Source organism: Bicyclus anynana, chromosome 23, assembly GCF_947172395.1.
Source record: "Bicyclus anynana chromosome 23, ilBicAnyn1.1, whole genome shotgun sequence".
NCBI classification, from domain to species: domain Eukaryota; kingdom Metazoa; phylum Arthropoda; class Insecta; order Lepidoptera; family Nymphalidae; genus Bicyclus; species Bicyclus anynana.
In genome coordinates, this window is record NC_069105.1 from 424,974 (window position 1) to 445,473 (window position 20,500).

General features: G+C 37.6%; 1 protein-coding gene across 1 annotated transcript in view; it reads right to left on the reverse strand.

Moving 5' to 3' along the window:
• Positions 1–20,500, reverse strand: part of LOC112049814 (AF4/FMR2 family member lilli) — a 368,668-nt gene that overhangs the window by 271,230 nt on the left and 76,938 nt on the right. The gene's annotated exons all lie outside the window — the stretch shown is intronic.

Sequence of the window (20,500 nt, forward strand, 5' to 3'; positions counted from 1 at the left end):
ACTTCAGAATCAGAGGTCAGAGGTATTCCGCAATCAAGTGAATTTTCTACTATCTCTCTGAAGTTTGTCCAGTTTGTTTGTTTCGTATGCAGCTTACAAGTTCTTATATTTTGTAAAAATTTACAGCTTAACAGCACAATCACAGGAGAGTGGTCAGAGGTTAAATCGTAACAGGAAAAGCATCTTACATTAGAGCCAGGTACTCCTTTTGTGATTACGAAGTCAACTAAATCAGGTTTCTTTTTTGGATCAGCAGGCCAGTAAGTTGGTTCACCTGTAGACGAAAAGGCGAGTTGTAGTCTCTTGATCGATTTCAGCAATTCCCTACCCTTTGATGTTGTAAGTCTTGAGCCCCAATCTGTGTGTTTCGCATTATAATCTCCACCCGCGATAAATCGGTGACCAAGTGTTTGAAGAAAATTGGAATAATCTCTTTCCTTTAAATTATGTTTTGGTGGTATGTATACTGCTGTTATATTGAGCTGATCCTTAGAGTCACTAATTATTATGCTAGTCGCCTGTATTTCTTCTGTACTGTACGAGTTTGTAGCGTAGTGTTTGATTTTATCTTTTATTAAAATAGCGGAACCACCGTGAGCTGTGCCATCTGGGTGCATTGTATGGTATAACTTGTAGTTCGGGATTTTAAAGTAGCTCTTTTGTGTGAAGTGGGTTTCCGATACTAATAGTATATCGACGCCATTTGTTTCTAAAAATAGTTTAACTTCTAAAGAATGGTGTGACAGGCCATTTGCGTTCCATAAGACTATTTTGAGTTGCTCGAATTTTGACACAAGACTGTCATTAAATTGGTGAGTAGATTGGTCACGGTGCATAATTGATTCATGATTTGATTGAACATATTTATTACATTATTAATATCATTTGGATTATCGGAAGATTCTTGGATATTAGAATAATTTTTTGGTTTTGATTTGTTTTTAAGGATATCTGCGTAGCTCGTTTCAGGCATTTGCTGTTGTTGTCTCAGCGTTATTGGATTGATTGGTATTTTAGGCTGCCCTGATTCTGTAGCAGGTTTTTTAGGGCGTAGAGGAGGATATTTCTGCTTCTGTAGTTCTTTATAGACACTGCATCCCTTGTAATTTGCCGGGTGATTTCCACCACATAATACACACTTGACTGAGTCTGATCGTTCTTTGCGTAAGCAGTCTTTTGAGGCGTGATTCCCAGCACATTTTATGCACTTGGGCTTGCGGTGACAATATGCTTTGGTATGTCCATAGTTTTGACAGTTAGCACACTGTGGAATGTGACGGGTTGGTCTTGGAGGTTCAAATGTTATCCGACAGTTTAGAAGGCTTTTGACGTCGTATATTTCTTTATTGTTTTGTTGTGGAGATAGTTCCACTATGAACATGTAAAGTGGTTTCTTAGATATTCTTTGTTTTATATTCCAGATATTAACTGTTTTGTGTCCAAGATCTAGCAGAGCTGCCTTTATTTCTTCCAAGTCAGTGGAAGGGTGCATCTTCTTTAGGACTACCCTAAATGATCGTTCTTGTTTAGGTTTATATGTGTAGTAATCTGTACCTCTCGTATCCAGCTGTTTCTCTACTTCCCTGTAGACTTCTTGAGTTTTGAATAGAATTTTTACTCTATTACCGCTTAATATTTTTAGCTCATAATTTTTACTTGCATATTGGTCTAGAAGCTGTTTTAAAGGTGTGATATTTTCTACTCCATCCACAAATATTGGAGGGGGCCTTGGTATTTTCTCAGCTGGCACAGCTGATTCTTTGTCTTCAGCGTCCAAATCCAACTCTTCAAAAGAGTTGGAGGTTTGAATTGGTTGACTTAGCCAGTTACTATTAAACTTGGTCTGTTTTTGTACATTGAAATTGTTGGTAGGGCTGGTCATAGGACGTTTTTTGTAGTTTGATTTGTCTGTTTTTATATTTTGTGCAGCTTTTTCGCCAACGATACGAGATTCTTCAACATTACTCACCGAACTAGGTACACGTTGGAAGAAACTTGAATGTAAGACTTGTTGCACATATTTTCTGTTTCCAGTAGCATGAACTTCGGCAGCGTCCTGAGAACTCTCTCCTGGAGAGTCGTCGGTCACATTGCCTGGTCCGGGAACCGGGGAGCGCCGGGGGTTAGCCGGGTTAAAAGACATCGCATTCTCAGTATATTACTAGTATTTAATAATACTAGTGTAAATAAATTATTGTTTATATCACTTATTTATTACGCCTTACGCAACAAATAATGTAGGCCATCGTAACTCGCGCGGCGAGGCCGGTAAGAAACGCGGACGGTAGCGCTGTGTCAGCAGTTTAACTGTGAGCGCAACACGGGTGTTCTAATTGGAGTGAGAATTACGAATCAATTTTCAAATTTATAACAAAATTGATGTTATCGCCGCGTTGCAATGACTTGCGGTACGGACGGCTTCAGTGTGCTCGTGGCGTTTGAGCCACATCTCTTGGTGTTTAATTCTTTATGAGTTACTTGGGATAGGCGGGAAGAGTCAAAGGTACCTTTAACCCTACACTCATCGTTCACAAGTGCGACTTCACTCAAGGTCATTCTCTGCCATTCTAGGATCTTATTTGGGTTACAGTTTGATTTGTTAATTAAGTAGTCCTGACAAATGTTGTGAATCATAACCTTTGTTCGACATTAGTTTTCTTATTTTTGTAATCACTTTTGATATCCATTATCCACATAGATTTGTTACGTGTTTGCATTCGAGTCAGCTGAAATGCGGCAATGGCGCAATCTGGATAGAATATCTGAAGCGAGGAATGAAGCGTGCAGCATAAAACCATAATTACAGTAAATCCCACAGCGACCGCTAAGCGCGGCATCTTTATAATTGCCAGCTAAATTACTGGGTTTCTTGGTGGATTAGTCCGGTAAATCGTACTTGTTTACTGTCGTGTTGTTTATTACTTTTACATCAGTCAGAATATACATTACTTGATTTAAACAGTAATGTTAGTAATGTTCATCAATTAACTTATAGTATTTTACTAACTGTAGCTAGGGGTTAATTTATAGTGTTAAATTTACCCCTTTATGCTTAATCAGTTAGAATATTTTACTTAGTACTTAAGTCAAATAGTCAATGAAAACATAAAAAATGCATATTCCGGTTGTCTTTTTGTTTTCCGGTTATTTGAAGTCAGAAAACTTTTGGTGCGGAGACGAAATGATTTATATCGTTTAAAACAATATCTAATTAAAAAATAAAATTCTACTGACTTCAAAAACACAAACAGTAAGCCAAATTTGGGTTGCTAATAGGGTTGCCATCATTTTTCGAGAAAAATATAGTAATTTTTCAAATTTAGCTATAAAAAAATATAGTACGCTTCAAGAAAATAATTTTACGGAATAAGTAAAAGATATACGTTTATTTTTATAATGCTTTTTCACATGCAAATTTTAAATAATAGAAAACTAAAAGCTCGCTTTTTATCGTTTGCTTAAATAAATAATCGATAATACACCATTACATCTGTCGAAAACTAATGTTTATAAAGTTTCAAAATGAAGATTTGTTTGTTAGATTGAGTGTTTAAAATATAGTATTTTTGCGTATTTCTTCAATACTATACATGTACGCAGACCTAAAATATAGTACAATACTATATACTATAGTACGGTTGGCAACCCTAGTAGCAACTAGGGTTGCCATCCTATGATGATGATGATATTTATGTATGTATAATATTAGATTAGGCCAATCAATACGGAAATTGCATTAGAAATGGCGATGACTAAATTCTATATGTTCATAGTGGATTAACTTGTTAAAAGCCCTCTTATTTAGGAGTGTCGATGATTCATAGATCAGCTGGTGTAACAAATACTCGTATTTTAAGGTGACTCATACGCATCTCGATATTATAATCTTGACACTACAAACGTGTACATTAACACCAATTAAACTGACCCAGTTTCCGTTTAGCCTGACACTTGAACAATTTTAATGACATTTACCTAATTTACCATTTTATAGGTACTACGCGTAGCAGAACCTCGCGGTTTCACACGCCTAGTTCCCATCCCCTAGGGGGTAAAATATTCGTCCGTGACCAAACCATATTCGGCTCACTGCTGAGCTCGAGTCTCAGAATGAGAATTCTTAGATGAGAGGAGGATCTCAGAGGAGATCTGGCCCATTGGGGATTGGCATTGACACGTGATATTTAATTTCTTAAAATGCACACAACTGAAAAGTTGGAGTTGGATTAAATATAGTCTGTCTTTTCCTAATAACGTAGCTTTCTATTGATGAAAGATTTGTTTCTTTACAAGTTTACCCTTGACTACATCATTATTTCTTTTTAACTGACTTCCAAAAAAGGAGGAGGTTCTACGTTCGGCTGTATGTATGTTTTTTTGAGAAATAGTTGAATTTGTTTTTTTTTTTCAATCAAATGAAGATTTCATGCAGTCAGTGTGACCAGCATCGTTAAATCTACACTAATACTAATATTTATAAAGCTAAAGAGTTTGTTTGTTTGATTGAACGCGCTAATCTCAGGAACTACTGGTCCGATTTGAAAAATTATTTCAGTGTTAGATAGCCCATTTATCGAGGAAAAGGCTATAGGCTATATATTATCCCCGGTTTCCTACGGGAACGGGAACAACTCGGGTAAAGCCGCGCGGCGTCAGCTAGTAATTTATAAACGAGAATCATTTCCAGGGTTAAATATACCTACTAATATTATAAAGAGCAAAGATTTGATTTTTTGTTAGTTTGCTTTAAAAAAATTTGAAAAATTCTTTCACGGTTACACTTCTTAATTTTCCCTGATGAACATAGGCTTTATTTTATCCCCGTATTCCCACGGGAATTTGATCTACGCAGGTAAAACCGCGGCGTTGTGCTAGTAATAATTATATTATCACATAGTTGAATGAGTAGAGTTAATTCAGACGTTGATAACGTCGACATCTAAGCGTCGAGGGAGCCATAACTGTAGCTGCGACAAAGCTTGTCAACGACTATGTAATGTTGCCTACATTAAACAGCTATAAACAGACACATTTAGGCCTAAATACAACATTATATCTCTTGTCTCTTGTTCCAGTATAAAAACATTACAATTAAATAGAGTATGACTTTAATTTATTATGAAACACGGCTAAAACTCACGTGATACAACGTCGGACTATGCCCGACTAGTTTCGAACCCATACGGGATAGTTTGGATCGTGCCGCGTTGCAAAAACCAGCTTATGACTAAGAGCCCCGTATGTGAATTTTAAAAAAAAAGCTTCAATAGAAAGCATCATCATCATCATTATCAACCCATATTCGGCTCTCTGAGCTCGAGTCTCCTCTCAGAATGAGAGAGGCTAGGCCAATAGTCCACCACGCTGGCCCAATGCGGATTGGCAGACTTCACACGCGCAGAGAATTGAGAAAATTCTCTGGTATGCAGGTTTCCTCACGACGTTTTTCCTTCACCGTTTGAGATACATCATATTTAATTTATCAAAATGCACACAACTGAAAAGTTGGAGGTGCATATGCCCCGGACCCACACCCTCCGGAATCGGAGACAGAGGTCATATCCACTGGGCTATCACGGTTAGAAAGCATATAAAGTCCATATTAACGAGTGTGTTAATAAAAGTAACGACGGCGGACGACGCGGACAATCCGCCGTCAGCTCCGATGCTCCGAGATAAGCCAATTCGCTGAACGCTCGCGCTCCCGTGTTCCGTTCCCACGCACCGCGCAATGGGGCGCGGCCTCACTGCGAGCGGACCAGTTATCCATCATTCGCATGAGAGTTTAACGAACGTAAAAAAAGCGTTCAAATATAGTATGAAGATACTCGAAATAAGCGTCAACGCTGTCGTGTGAACATACACTCGGGAATGTTATATTTGAACGATTTTTTTAACGTCCGCTAAAAAAACTCTCGTGCGAATGAGAGCTTACAACAAATTTTTAAACGCTTAAACAGCGAGCATGCGTTTCTTTAGCAGGCACAACATTTGACTTACGACATCTCGTGAAGACAAAATGACCAATTGCGACCGAACAGGAAATGTATAGCTCTCTTTCATCCTAACGCAACAGAGTGAGATATTTCCGGTTCGCCGCTATTCGTCGATTTGTCTTCAGGATATAATTTCGTGACCTGATTGTCACGCCTACTAAAGATAAATGACAACCAATGGTCATTTTCATCACTGGTCTAAAAGATCAATTACCATAGTACATAGAATATACCCTAAACTAAAACATAGGCTAGGCTAAATCCATGGTGTTTTTAAAACAAGATTTAATACGGAATTACGCACGTCGGCTAGTTGATAATCGACCCATGTTATTATTAGTCAATTAATTATGTTATTGACACCATTGAATAGCAAAAATAACACTCACAAGTTGATTCCATTGTTACGTCAATTAATTAATTAATTCCGGCACAAAGTTCATTAAAAATCAAAGCTTTACAAGCATACGCCAACTCAAAAAAAAAATAATACATCAATTAGGCAAAATTTTCTCACCATTATAATATAAGGAATAGTTGTTATTACTAATAAAACAGCGTGCAAAATTACTTAAGACACGTAATTAAATATAACGACACCATACAATTAAATAACGCAACGTTTTAATACATTCAAGCCATTTCGCCGACAGATATCCTATATTCGTTCCCACGCGCACTTTTGTGTTCTTTGTATAAGAGATTGTACTTTCTTCTTACATGAATTTCAAATGCACGGTCGCGAAGTTTCGTCGAACTTGTACAGGAAGTTTTCAACTAAACTCTTTATAAAATGAAATGATATAGGTCCTACGAGTATATCCTATATTATAGGATATACTCGTAGAGAAAGAATTGGGTTTTTAAAAGTATAATGATAATATGAAGATGTTTGTATATTTATTAAATCTATACTAATGTTATAAAGAGTTTGTTTGTTTGTTTGAACGCTCTAATTTCAGGAACTATTCGTCCGATTTGAAAAATTCTTTCAATGTTAGATAGCCCATTTATCGAGGAAGGCTACATATATATTATCCCCGTATTCCTACGGGAAAGTGAACCACTGAGCGGCGTCAGCTAGTTCGCATGTATTTTGTAAGGAATGATAATTTTATCATATAATAAGTATCTCGAGCATTTTCTTAACAAAATAAATAATTTATTATAATTGCTATAAATTTAATACCTATACTGTTATTTCTTAGTTTTAATTTCATTAATAAATATAATTTTAATTATATAATATATATTAACTTAAACAATAATAAAATAATGTTACAAACATATTTAAATTTACGTCAACATTCAGAGTCATAGCTCCGCTTTCGCTATGTCAAAAAGCCCACCTCTAAAAGCACCTGGCCCAAAGGTGCCCATTAGGCTTCTGGCCCAAAGGTGCCCATTAGGCTCCAGGCCCAAAGGTGCCCATTAGGCTCCTGTCCCAAAGGTGTCCATTAGGCTTTTCTTAACATAGTTACAAGTTACAAATTTAAAAGTCAAGTCCGCTATTTTTTTTTTAAAGTAGCACTAACAGTAGCGGCACACATTTATATGATTGTCAAGCCATTTCTCGTCATAATATAAGCTCCACTAGACTCCACCATTAAAATAACAAATCTCAAACTCGAAATTGTTTGTATAGCTGTAAAAACTTAATTTACTTAGTAAAGTAACTACGTGAGAGAAAATAAACTTAAGAAATAAATTAAATACAACCGGTAATGTTATTCGAGTTCAAAGGTCGACAAAAATTTACAAATTAATGGCCCGCGGAGTAAGTTACCGCAGGTTTCTTTTCTTAAAGAAATTGTATAATTATTTTGCTTCTTTCGCCATAACGAACGTTTTATTTACAAAACTGAGTTGCCTATTTCTAAATGACTTTTTCTCAGTGTTTAGCCTTTGCGACTAGAGATCATGTGGATCTAGATTGGAGTCCTGGTTCGTATTATAAATTATGTTAGGTTTTTCTTCCTTCCGAGAAAATAGTAGCAGCCCGTACTTGTTACGTTAAAGTGCCCTCGATCTCGGTCGGGATCATTAACATCTGATAAACAGAGTCACACATTATAAATAACACAATTTTATTAATGTAAATGACACTGTAAAGTTTAAAAAGATACTTGAAAGTTAAAAAAAATTAAATCTTATATTTAAGTACCAGGGTGATATAGGCCGGCAAGAGTTAACGGAACCTACCTCAAGTGCGGGGAGGGCGGACACGTCGCGGTCCTCGACCCGGGACAATGCGTGAACCGCCTTGACCCGCGAACTCATGCCAACCTCCTAATGCCCGCTACTATCCTGGTACTTCAACCCGATTATTCCCGAAAAGGGACGATGAACCTGCCGAGATCGAGGACCAGTTAAGTGCTCTCTTAACGGCCAATGTCGAAAACGGTTATTAAAATGGGTTGCTACAATCTTATACAACCTCTTCTCAGTTGATAATAATATTTGATTTTTTACGCAATGATCACGCATTTTTGATTGACTCAAATAAATATGAAGGTAGAAATATTAGGTAAGTAAAATAAATAAATAAATAAATATACTTAAACAATACACTGCCTAGCCCCAAAGTAAGCATACAGAGTAGCTTGTGTTATGGGTGCTAAGATAGTTGATATTATAATATTAATATACAATTATATACTACATATAAATACTTATATAATGTATAAATACACACAGACACTGGAAAACACCCATGTTCATCACACAAATATTTTCCAGTTGTGGGAATCGAACCCACAGCCGTGGATGCAGAAAGCAGGGTCACTACCCACTGCGCCACGCGGCCGTCTTACCGGTAAGTGTTACCATCAATCAAAAACATAAATAGGAACAAACATCTGACAATCAACTTATAACACAATTGCCTTATAAAAACAGCACATAATCAAAAATAATTTATAGAATTTACTAGCGGATGCCCGCGACTTTGTCCGCGTGGAATTCAGTTTTTCCAAATCCCGCGGGAGCCATGGATTTTTCCGGAATGAAAATATGTGTTAATCCAGAGTAAAATATATTTCCATTCCAAATTTTAGCCAAATCGCTTTAGTAGCTGCTACACAAAGGAAGTACAAACATACACACTTACACATGAACTTTCGCATTTATAGTAGTGTGTGATAGTGTGATGTGATGTGATAAAATCGAACTTGATCATAACTAATTTCAGAGACAGAAACCAATTATTTATTAATCGTGTTTTTAGTAGTGTACGAAGCAAATGTAGCATAACAACATTTGCCGGGTCAGCTACTAACTATGTACGAAAAATTAGGTTTAATACTTATCAGTATCTCGAATCATTATCATGCACTGAACCTGGTAAAAACGTCGTTATCAACCCATATACGGCTCACTGCTGAGCTCAAGTCTCCTCTCAGAATGAGAGGGGTTAGGCCAATAGTCCACCACGCTGGCCCAATGCGGATTGGCAGACTTCACACACGCAGAGAATTAAGAAATTCTCTTTGTGCAGGTTTCCTCACGATGTTTTCCTTCACCGTTTGAGACACGTGATATTTAATTTCTTAAAATGCACACAACTGAAATGTTCGAGGTGCATGCTCCGGACCGGATTCGAACCCACACCCTCCGGAATCGGAGGCAGAGGTCATATCCACTGGGCTATCACGGTTCTCCAAAAAAAAGGTAAAGGCGTCATCAACCGTGATTTGAGTGAATGACCCGCCAACCTTGGCACATGCGCCGACCACCCAAATTCGCTTCGACTGTAGATCTGCGTATACGAGCATAAAATTAAATCAACCTTGCAAAAAGGTTTTAAAGTGAGCCGACACTTCTAGACTTCATTAATTTAATAGTAAATTAGTTTATTACAGAGCTGAGAATGTTAATAGTATCACACCTGTATGGGCACGCAAAAATATATCTACATATTTTTGTGTGCCTACTTGCCTGCGATTTGGTACGAGTATTTTTTTTTATTTTTTTAGAAAGCAAGTTTTCTTTAATATTGGTACGTTAATTATTATTTATATCCATACAAGCTATACATATAATATCTATACTAATAAATCTATACGAATTTGTTTAATTGAACGCGCTAATCTCAGGAACTACTAGTCCAATTTGAAAGATTCTTTCACTGTTTGATAACCCATTTATCGACGAAGCATCATTCATATCCCCATATTCCTACGAGAACGGGAACCACGCGGGTGAAATCGCGCGGCATCAGCTAGTCATTCATATAAATATATCAGAATAAGCAGCTTCTCGGAGCCGGTCTTTTATAGGGCCTATAATTTAATTTAATTAAATATCTAAATCCTTTCCGAGACTAGGAAATAATGTTTGCGCTTTGCACGCATGCCTTATCGTAAAGCGGTGTCGTTTGTCCACACTCCACGCATCTTGGCTGGGTCTAGTAAGAGATTACACGTCTCGAAAACTTGGATAGTAATCGACATTATAAAAGCCACTAGATACTATGACTATGGATATAGAGACCGACATTGCAAGCAAAAACCTTCTAATGTCAGTTCTGAAGTGTTAATAAAGCATCATAATGCCGATTTTTAACCGACTTCCAAAAAGGAGGAGGTTCTACGTTCGGCTGTATGTATGTTTTTTTTTTATGTATGTCCAGCGATAATTCCGTCATTTGTGGACCGATTTTGAAAATTCTTTTTTTGTTTTAAAGGGTTTCATTCCAGGGTGGTCCCATTTTTTTCATGTCAGGATCTGTAATGGCATCCTGGAGAAATCGAGGGGAACTTTCGAAAATCGTAGGGACGGCTAGTGCGTTTGTTAGTGTTTCCATAAAGTATTTTAAACCATTACAATTTTATGAAGGTCTGGAGTTGGTCTGATGATGGAGCCGAAACACAGACGATGGAACTCGTCAACGATTTACAGCAGGTACCTTTTGTTTTTACTTTACTTATTATTGTATTCCTCGGGGATATTTATGAAAGATACCTGTATGTACTCTAACAATGTGTGTGTTAAATACGATGAAAATCAATTGAGTTATTAAATTAGTAATTTAAAGTGTTAGTCCAATCACATGGGATTATACCTAATTACATTTTAGATTTTGTACTCTCGGGTTTCTCATTTCTTTAATTAATGATCCTCAGCAAAAGGTAAAGCCAGAATGCAAATACCTACTACGTTAACGGTGTGACTCAAACCAATCGAATGTCGTATCCGGCTCGAGGGTACCTTTATCGAAGCGCGAAGCTTACTTTCTTCTATTTTTTTCACCTTTAATTATTTTATTTTTATATTCACATATTATATTTCTCATAAATACTGAAGTCTCATAAAGGAGCCTACGGCACTTAAACAATCAGAAAAAACTGCAATAAATGGAAAAACAGAGGGAGTTCGATATCGAATTACGTTTTGGAACTCTCGCTAGTGCCACAGAGGTAAGAGCCGAAGCAACCGGATGGCGCATCCGGGCCGGCGGTACCGTTATCGAGGCGCGTGTACCAACTTGTCGTTTGGCGTCCCTTGATGATGCGACCCGCGGCGTACTATAATCGAAACCGTACTATATTCGTTCCGAGTACACCTTCACACCTGGAATATCTACATACGTACATAATTTATCATCATCATCATCATATCAGCCGATGGACGTCCACTGCAGGACATAGGCCTTTTGTAGGGACTTCCAAACATCACGATACTGAGCCACCTGCGTCCAGCGAATCCCTGTGACTCGCTTGATGTCGTCAGTCCACCTGGTGGAAGGTCGACCAACACTGCGCTTACTACTGCGGGGTCGCCATTCCAGCACTTTGGGACCCCAACGTCCATCGGCTCTTCGAACTATGTGCCCCGCCCATTGCCACTTCAGCTTCGCAACTCGCTGAGCTATGTAATACATCATTTATACCTGAAGTATAATAACTAATAAGTATATCATGAGAACCAAGACATCGAACTAATCGTAGTAATAAACCATGGAGAGAACCTAGACATCGAACGAATCGTATTAGATGGTGTGGTTTCCAAAAAAATCTCAAAATCAGTGGAATTACACCCCGTATCTCAGAGAGCACGTTAACCCGTCGATCCCGGTAATTAACATCAAAATTATCACCTTATGTTTGTAAATTTGAGATCACATTGGAGCCGGAATTCGGACTTGTTATCGCCGCGTTGCAATTCGGACTTGCGGTACAGGTGCCTTCAGTGTGCTCGTGGCGTTCGAGTCGCACACATCTCTTGTTGTCATTCTTTATGGGTACTTGGGATAGGCGGGGGGAGTGACTTGAGTGGAAAAGGGGAGTGTTTGTTAACAGTCAAAGGATCCTTTAACCCTACACACAACGTTCACAAGTGCGTGACTTCACTCAAGGTCATTCTCTGACATTGTAGGGTCTTATTTTGGTTACAGTTTGATTTGTTAAGTAAGTTGTCCTGACAAATGTTGTGAATCATACATAACCTTTGTTCGACATTAGTTTACTTATTTTTGTAATCACCTTTGAGTCTGCTAAAAGACTTAGATTAGGAGGAATCCTAATCTAAGCTTCGAATTCCCCTCTCATCAGAAAAATACTGTAACCAGTAAACAGATACTTCTGATAGCCGTACTTTACCTCTAATTTCAAAACAACCAGTACGTTTTCTTTAAAAGACTCGTAACGTCGTCTCCGCAAAAGCGTTAAGAAGACGTAAAATTGTGGCCAGTTTAATTCTTAACAGGCACCATGTGATCGCAGTCTGGCCGCGTCGCTGCCAAGTAACTTGCAAGAATTGTCATAACACAAATTTATTGCCGTTTCCATTGGCGTAATACAAAATGGAGTGGATGTTATGGCTTAAAATCTGCTCACCGAGATTTATGACGCGATTTGGACAAATGTTTATAGTTATTGTGGGTCCTTTTAAACTGGTACCGTATTTATTTCGACTTGAGAACGGAATTTACTACCTACTAGGTAGGATTTTGTTTCTTGGAAAAGATGCGTCATTGTGGTTAATGCACTTTTAAAATGAGACTAGAAAAATTAACCACACTTTCAGGATGTAGATAATACGAGTACATTATGTATGTACAATGCACATAATGTTTATGTACTCCTAGTACAAATTAAGTAAAAAAAATAACAAAAAACGTAAAACAAATTATTTACCTACTGTATTTGTTATGTACTTGTAGCTCTTCTATTTTCGGATGACGGTGTAACGATAACTATGTGATGGCAGGTTAGCCCATGATGCTAAACAAGCACATACTCGAGCGTCGTGGGGACGCTCTCCAGTACATTTTGTATTCTTAATATGATTATATACATAAGTTACAGTACGGTCGTGGTGACCTATTCATTAACTTGGGGTAATTTAAAGCAACTGATCAAAATTGAGATTATAGGTAAAAATGTCATCCTGTGGCTACTCACAACCCTCTATGTATATCATAGACTTTTGACAATAGGATAGGCTTTACGGAATACGAAATGGGCTACATGGGCTATTTATAATGATGATCATGATCACAGTAGAACAGTTATTACTAAAGCCCTCACAAAGTAAACACAAACACACGCGGGCAACAAAACGGCACACGTATATGACCTATGTGTTTATCGTTTCATCTCTTTCCCACGCCCTCCATGCTCATTATAAAACCGTCAAAGCCCCATTAGACAGTCCACCCGTTATCGATAAGCTGTTACTTCCCTAGCGATATTGCAAGCAAGGTGTTGGCAATAAATTACAATACTTGTTTTAGTCAAGGGCGTATAATGGGATAGGAAATTGAAAACAATTTTATTTGGCTACAGATTTTCGATTTGGAAAATTTCAACACTTGCGTGTCACTTTAGTATAAGTGATTATCGCCGCCTATTATTATAATTACAATTAATAACTTTAGCAACACCATAAACGTTATACAAGCTAATACGTTTGAAAGAATTCTATACTAATCTACGCAAAATTAATAATTAATTCGCCAGCGTGGTTCCCGTTATTAGGGCATCAAATCCTACCAATCCTACTAATATTAAAACGCGAAAGTTTGTATGGATGTTTGTTACTCTTTAACGTCGCAACTACTAAACCGATTTGGCTAAATATTCAAAACAAAGATACATAATACCCGGCAAGTCATTTGATCGGATTATGGTCCAGAGACTGATTTCTGATAGACCAAGAAACAAGAGAAAAAAATAATACCCTGTATTAAAACAAAGGCTATTTTTCATCCCGGAAAAATCCATGGTACGGACACGGACTAAGTCGCGGTCATCCGCTAAGTATAGCCTATACTATAGGCTATACTAGCAGACGCCCTGTGCTATAAATAGCACTCGGGGTTAGTGTAGCTTCCCAACAATTTTTAAAATCGGTTCAGTTGTTTCATAGATACGGCCTATTCAATGCATACAAACAAATCTTTCCTCTTTTTAATATTAGTATAGAAGTATGATGCCATAAAAAAAAGAAAAATTAACGCCGATAATATTTCTTACCCAGGAATTAAGAATTTCTGGAATGGAGTAATTAATGACTACTATCACACTATTGCAAACTCGATAAGTTTTATTTAACGCAAGGCTAAGCAATCGTATTGCAATGATTTTTTTTTACTCAAATAAGATAAGCAACAATACAAATTATTCTCGTAGTTTATCGATAAGAACTATTAACCTCACTAAAATTATTGTAGTAAGTATTTTATTGATAAGAATATACCTCACTAGCTACTAACAAGGTGTTACTAATAACGTACAGGAACTGTTTCTAGGCTAAGGACAGGATGGGATGGTTTATGCTCCCATTCAATATGACAATTGTAACATATAGATTTATGGCTTGGACATATTGTTTACAAAAATATTTGAGAAAAGTAACATGTAAAATCTAATTATTGTAATTTTTAGAAACGTCGCGAAAAACTTTGTTTAAGGGTTAGTTAGGTTGGGTTTTTCATATTTAAACCGTTTCTGGTTTACCGCCAAAAATATATGCTGTTAAGTTAGGTTAACGTAGTTTTAGGTCAAGGTTAATGTTTTTACACTTTAAACAACTATCTGTTCTTTTGCGAACGTCCCAGGACTTTTATTTTTTGAAATCTTACTTTTTCAGTCTATTAAAGTGTTTTTCAGATACCATGGGTACGGTGACAGTTCGTTTCACTCTTGAAAGTTTGTCGCGATTCACAATAATAGTACGTATTGCGAACGTCTTAAGGCAATTGTCACCGCACCCATGCTATCTGAAAAACACTTTCAAAAAAAAACCAAATTCATTTATTTCAATTAGGCTTAGTTACTTTTGAAAGGTCAGGATTATGTCATAACTAGCTGACGCCGCGCGGTTTTACCCGCGCGGTTCCCGTTCCCGTAGGAATATGGGGATAATATATAGCCTATAGCCTTCCTCGATAAATGGGTTTCTAACACAGAAAGAATTTTTCAAATCGGATCAGTAGTTCCCGAGATTAGCGCGTTCAATCAAACAAACAAACTCTTCAGCTTTATTATATTAGTATAGATTCAATTTAATCTAATGGTGGTAATAATAGTCGAAAACTTAAAATTAAAGTTACGAGGGTTCCAAACGCGCCTTGGTCCGAGAAGACTCCTTTAACTTACGAAATACTCGTATACCTACTGTATCACCGGAACAGAGGTCAGCAAGCATTAGAAAAACAAATTGCAAATTTCAGCAAAACATGACAAGTTAACAAAACGTACAAAAGCGGAAATCGAATCCACGACCCACTTGCGTCAAACAGACATTCGCATTTCAAAGTCACGCTCAAACTTACAACGCTCACGAAACCTTTCTAATCAAAAGTCTCAGTACAAAAGTGGGGTCCACCGTAGTTATTGTTATCGAGACGGGGTCAAATTACAACATCTGCCAGTACAGTCTACAACAAACACTATAAACACATAATATTTACTAATATAGCCTCTGTGGCGATTGTAATAAAGGCTATAGAGCAGTGCCATAGGTTAGTTGTACGTGACTCAGCTGTGGGATATGAGCTGTTTCATTACTGAGTAAAGCAATTTATGCAATGAGCCAAGTTTACTATATTCGCTGACTAACCTATGCCCGTGATTTTGTCCGCGATGATTTTCCGTTTTACCATATTAGTCTCGAATTAGATATGACCGTCACCCATCTGTTTATTGAGCAAAAAGTGTTTCATATCAAATTTCAAATGACCTTCACCCATCTATCTATTGGACATAACTTGTTTTATATAAAATTTTAACATCGTCATCTACCTATAATCAGCAGTTGAGCATGAGTCTTCTCTCAGAATGAGAGGGGTAAGGCTAGTTTAGGCCAATAGTCTACCACGCTGGCCCAATGCAGATTGCCAGACTTCACACACGCAGATTATTAAAAAAAAATCTGGTATGCAGGTTTCCTCACGATGTTTTTCCTTTACCGTTTGAGACACGTGATATTTAATTTCTTAAAATGCACTATGTCAATCCGCATTGGGCCAGCGTGGTGGACTATTGACCTAGCTCCAGCGAGAAACGGTCGAGATTCTGGATTCTTGAGACCTTCTACTATACAAAGCCAATACAATCCAAACTCCATAATTGACTGGACTGGACTGGAATGAAGTATATCGCACGGTCTGAGTCCATTTATAGTAATTATTGTACTGATAGCCGTTTCAGTAAGTGGTCCTTAAGAAGCTTTCGCTATTTTATAATTTAAACTATCGTTAAGCTTTCGCTATCTGCTGGATCAAGGGTTGGAAATGGAAGGCATTGATGCCGGCTCGTATTGTGAGGTTCCTCACTCTGGAACCCTGACCACTTTTGTTTGGGCACTCAAATGTCCCGCAGCGGGAGGGTTAATTTATTTTATAAATTTTAAATAGTGTTTTGGATTATTTAACATGTTAAAAATGTTAAAAATTAATAATAATTGTATAATATTTTGTATTCAAACAGTAATATAATGTGTTACTGAAACCGACGTCAGACGTGTTAATATCAATGCAAGAATCGATATCAGAACGATAAGTTAAGATAAGATTTAATCCGACTAATGTCACGTCTTATAACGAAGGCCAAGATAACATTCTTGCTGCCGATTATTACTGAAGAGTCGATTAATTAAAGGCCATCTCAAATAAGCCCCTAATGCTCAGAGGTCCGGTAGTTAGCGGAAGGTACCAGATTCCGAGACGTGAAAAAACATAACACTTGAGAATTTTAGATTACTAGATAACAATTAGGAAATTAGGTAGGTACGTAACATATACAAAAACCGTATGTTAATATTTAAAAAAAATATATAGGACACTTGTGTGTCCATCCGTCTCTCCATCCGTAAAAGTCATCCCTCTTCTTTTTTTTTATAATTTTATGGGATTTTTTGGTTTCAATAATACCTAATAATTTGCGTAAGAATTAGCATTAGCCTATTTACACTATATTTTACAGAGGAAAGATTTATATTTTTGAATATTTCTTTGTGACAAATAAACTCAAAAACTACTAAGGTACATTAACAAGGAGTAACATAAGCTATATTTTATCCCCGTATTCCCACGGAAATGGGTACTTCGCAGTTGAAACTGCGTGGTTCTCCTAACTTCAAATAAAGGTTTTTTTGCCTTCGGACACTGATTATCTAGATTTATTTTAGACAGTTAAAATACAACTAACAAAATGTGAATGGAATCGAGCACCGATGGTTCTGTACAAATAAGTTACTTTATTTCAAACACAAAAGTATTGTGGAAGTACTGTAACTGTTACACTTACAGGGTCAACCCAAACTCAATACTATACTAGTAAATACAAAAAAGATAACATGGCGTATGTATCACACCAGTATCTACACCTCAGCCTAATGGAAATTATCGCTCCATCGCCACATTCCAGCCGTGGCGGCCCTCAAAACAAATAATAAAGGAAACGGGGGTAGACCACCCGCAGGCCGCTAGGTATTGACTGGATTACCGACGCCACAGCTGCCCCATGAAATACGGGGTCACCATAAATTATGACGCCTTTACAGACATGTCCTACGAGGTGCAGTGTCGCTCGCAAACGACTAAGTATTGTAAAATGCCTTCCTGACCCGATTTGCGTGCTATGTAATTAAATAAATAAATAAATATACTTAAACAATACACATCACTATCTAGCCCCAAAGTAAGCATACAGAGAAGCTTGTGTTATGGGTACTAAGATAGTTGATATTATAATAAATATTTATATAATGTATAAATACACACAGACACTGGAAAACACCTATGCTCATCACACTAATATTTTCCAGTTGTGGGACCCACTGCTCCACGCGGCCGTCAAATTTTAAGTATACTATAAATCACCGTGATTTTATACAATTACTGTTAAAAACAAAACAAAAAATGTTTAAATTGGAAATTCAAATAATGAAAAGAGAATCCTTAGTGTACAATTGTACAAGTCTTCAATTTTTTTTTTGTCATGAATCAAAATCCTTTTCAAGGAAATACTATAACAACCCCGTCAACCCACATTGGAGCAATGTGTTGGGTTTAAGCTTTATATTCCCTCTCCTCTGGTCAAGTACTGGGATGTTAAAACAGGTTGACCATGACGACCCCACTTTTTCATGGTATGTTTAATTACAGGTATTATCTTTCATCATCATAGGCTAGTCTAGTGTAGTAGCCTAAGAGCCTGAAAACCCCAGACCTTCGTCATTTTTTATAAAATGACGAAGGTCTGGGGTTCGCAGGGTCTTAGCTGTAAGTTTGTTAGCTCAGGCTTCTACCATAAGTAAGAACACGGTAGCCAGTTATAGAGTTTGGATCGTGGTGGCTTTGGAAGGTAGCAAGTCTTAAGGGTCCAGACCCTCTTATATTATGCCGATTAAAATATAAAAAAATACACTTCATACTTAGACAGTTGAGGATCTTTTTTTATTCTTTACAAGTTAGCTCTTGACTACAATTTCACCTGATGCTAAGTGATGATGCAATCTAAGATGGAAGCGGGCTAACTTTCGGTTTTTACATGACATCGGTCTGGATCCTTGAAACCTGCTATCACCCAAAGGCACTACGGTCCAAACTTCATTCTCCAGTTGTAGTAGGAGCATGAGCTGACAAAGTATCAGCTTTTATAAAACGACGAAGGTCTGGCTGTTGCTGGCTCTCCGTCTATAAGTAAACATACATTAAAGCAAATAGAGGAAGACTAGACGATCGGTTCGGTAATGAATGGACTAGCGACATTTTAGCTGCCCTACGGATATGTCCCACTTTTACTGAGGTCAGGTAGTGTCTCACTATGTCAAGGTCCTCCCGGATACGACCTAGTTCTGCAAAGTTGTGACTAATTACAGATAATATCGTCGGAATTGCAATTACTATGAACGCAACAAACAATAAAGCAAAGGGAAGGGCAGGAGACCTACTACGTAATACTCTATAGCCGCCCCATGACACGTAGGGTGACCATATATCAACGTCTACCCTGAAATATTCCTATTTGGAGTTGTTATGAGATGTTAGTCATAATGAGCGGGACCGACATCTAAACGTAAGCGTCAACTTATCAACTTATCCCTATCGTATGCATAGGACGCATCATATCTGTTAAATGGAAATGGTATGTTTGATATCAAAGTTAGGGTTCCAAACGCGCTTTTGTCCGAGAAGCGCTCACAACAAACTCAGTCAGAGTTTATTTTTAGTTTATCGCCATTTTACTTTTTTTTTTAGAACTAAGTACATTTAGAGAGCCGTAATAGCCCAGTGGATATGACCTCTGTCTCCAAATCCAGAGGGTGTGTGTTCGAATCCGGTCCGGAGCATGCACCTCAACTTTTCAGTTATGTGCATTTCAAGAAATTAAATATCACGTGTCTCAAACGGGAAGAACTTCGTGAGGAAATCTGCATACCAGAGAATTTTCTTAATTCTCTGCATGTGTGAAGTCTGCCAATCCGCATTGGTCCAGCGACCAATGGTAACCAATGGCCTAACCCCTCTCATTCTCAGAGGACAGTCGAGCTCAGCAGTGAGCCGAATATGGGTTGACAATGAAGTACATTTACATCGTTAATCATCATCGAGTCTAAAACAAGATCCAAGTGCTCGTTAACGACTGATCTTTTTCAACTTCCGTCTTCCGGCGTTTAACCATAAATAACCACAGCCCAGCATCCCCCAAAAATGACGTTTTAACAGAACATTAATCTGATAAGTGAAAACAATTGTCAACGGCACTCGGGCGGCGTCGCGCGAGGCGCTCGAAATAGAATAACTGTCACGGAGGGCGTACGTGTTTATTTACGCCCTAATTCAAGGCACGTCACGGGGTAGCCTGCCACCACCATACCCCGTGTCACTGAGGGTATGCGATTACGATTAATCTATCTATACTATAATACTTAATAAGTACTTGTAGAGCTTACTGTGCCGTGGGAGACAAACATTCCAAAGGACCACAGTTTAAAAGTGAATAAATATTATGACCTAATAAATTAACTAACTAACAATGCCTATGTAGTTAGTC